This window comes from Crocuta crocuta, unplaced genomic scaffold (genome assembly GCF_008692635.1).
Source record: "Crocuta crocuta isolate KB4526 unplaced genomic scaffold, BGI_CrCroc_1.0 scaffold445, whole genome shotgun sequence".
Taxonomy (NCBI): Eukaryota; Metazoa; Chordata; class Mammalia; order Carnivora; family Hyaenidae; genus Crocuta; species Crocuta crocuta.
Window position 1 is genome coordinate 1,355,742 of NW_027530847.1, and position 1,900 is coordinate 1,357,641.

Consider the following 1,900-nt stretch of genomic DNA (forward strand, 5'->3'; position numbering starts at 1 on the left):
ATGATCCAGTTTCTTCCCCTCTGCCCCTAATTCATTTCACTGCAACCTCCTTGACCTCCTCATTGATCCTGGGATATACCAGGCACATTCTCATCCAAGGTGCTTGCTGTTGCCTCTGCCCAAAATGTCTTCCCCCAGACACTCAGTTCTCTGCTCAAGAGGTCTCCCTGACCTTCTCTCTAGAGTATCTCTCTCTTCCCGAGTCACACCCATCCCTCTGATTTTTCTTCATGGCATTTACCACCACTTGATGTGACATTTGTCCGTGATATATGGTTATGGTTTATGGATATAATACCTCAACCAACTAGGACACGAGCTCCTCTAGGATAGGGGATTTGTTCATTGCTTTATCCCCAGCCTCCAGCATAGTTCCTGGCCCATATTAGGTGTTCAATAAATATTTGAATGAATGACTTGCTTCGGAAGCACATATGCTAAAGCTGTAATGATACTCAGAGGATTAGCATGGCCCCTGTACAAGGATGACACACAAATTTGTGAAATGTTCCATATTCTAAAAAAAAAAACTTTTAATGTTTATTTATTTTTGAGGAAGAGAGACAGAGTATGAGCGGGCGAGGGGCAGAGAGAGAGAGGGAGACACAAAATCCAAAGCAGGCTCTAGGCTCTGACCTGTCAGCACAGAGCCCAATTCAGGGCTGGAACTCACGGACCACAAGATCATGACCTGAGCCAAAGTTGGACACTTAACTGACCGAGCCACCTAGGCACCCTGAAAAATGTTCCATATTTTGTATGTTAACCAATTGGAATTAAAATAAAAACTTAAGAGGTACCTGGGTGGCCCAGTTGGTTAAGTATCGACTCTCAGTTTCAGCTCATGTCATGATCTCATGGTTGTGTGATCAGGCTCCACAGTCAGTGTGGAGTCTCCTTAAGATTCTTTCTCTCTCTCTCTCTCCTTCTGTCCCTCCCTCCCTAAAATGAAATGAAATGAAATGAAATAAAATAAAATATAAAATCTTAAAGAATAAACTAGTTGACTAAAAAAATGTATTTGAATGAATTAACAAATTATCTGCTAATAGCAATAGGGATGACGAGGAGGAGGGCCCAGATGTGGAGCTGTCCTCCAAGCTGAAAAGGCAACCGTGTGTGGGAAGCTATTGGCCCTAACAGGGCCCCTGGCTCTCAGCCCAAGTGTGATTATGAACCTCAGAAAAGCCTTTCTCCCTGCCTCTCCACCTGGTGTGCCTTGTCTTTCCATCAGGCCACAGTCCCCAAGGGTTCATTTGATTCAAACATTCCTGGGAAGGTTTGAAAGCGTTCTTTGTTTCTATATTTTCTCATTTTTTCCAAGCATCACACATGGACAGACACCTTTTGGCAAACACACACACTCATGCACATATATACACACAATCTAACACATAGGCTTGGCCATATCCCACATTCTTGTGGACTTTGATGCCTCAGTCTAACACATCCAGTACTAGTTGTGCACAGCTGTGGACACACACTCAGGCTTGGTCATTCTCTCTCCCCTGTCCCTCATACTCACACACACCCACAGCCTTACATGCGTCCTCAGGTGCACAGACGGGACTCTGCCCAAGTTCCCACCTCGATAAGTACTCACACGGACACACACATACACTCACTCATTCAACTCCTCTGGGCACGTGTACACAGACCCACTTGCACACACATCTTTGAATATACTTCCAGGCTTCCTCACACACACACAAAAACAGGCAGTGGCCTGGCAAGGTGACATACTCATCAGAGCTTAGCATGATGACCTGTCCCAACAATAGTGAGAACAACTAAGCACTGGCCATGTGCCAGTTACTTTGTACTTTGGGACCCTGTCTCATTCAATCCTCACAGCAATCACATGAAATAGGTGCTATTATTAGTCCCATTTGACAGATGA

At 44.8% G+C, this 1,900-nt stretch overlaps 1 non-coding gene across 1 annotated transcript; it reads left to right on the top strand.

Moving 5' to 3' along the window:
- Positions 1 to 417: 417 nt before the first annotated feature.
- LOC144235821 (U6 spliceosomal RNA) lies at positions 418 to 520 on the top strand. Its single transcript, XR_013336325.1, has one exon. It is a non-coding gene; the product is annotated as a U6 spliceosomal RNA (small nuclear RNA).
- Positions 521 to 1,900: the final 1,380 nt, after the last annotated feature.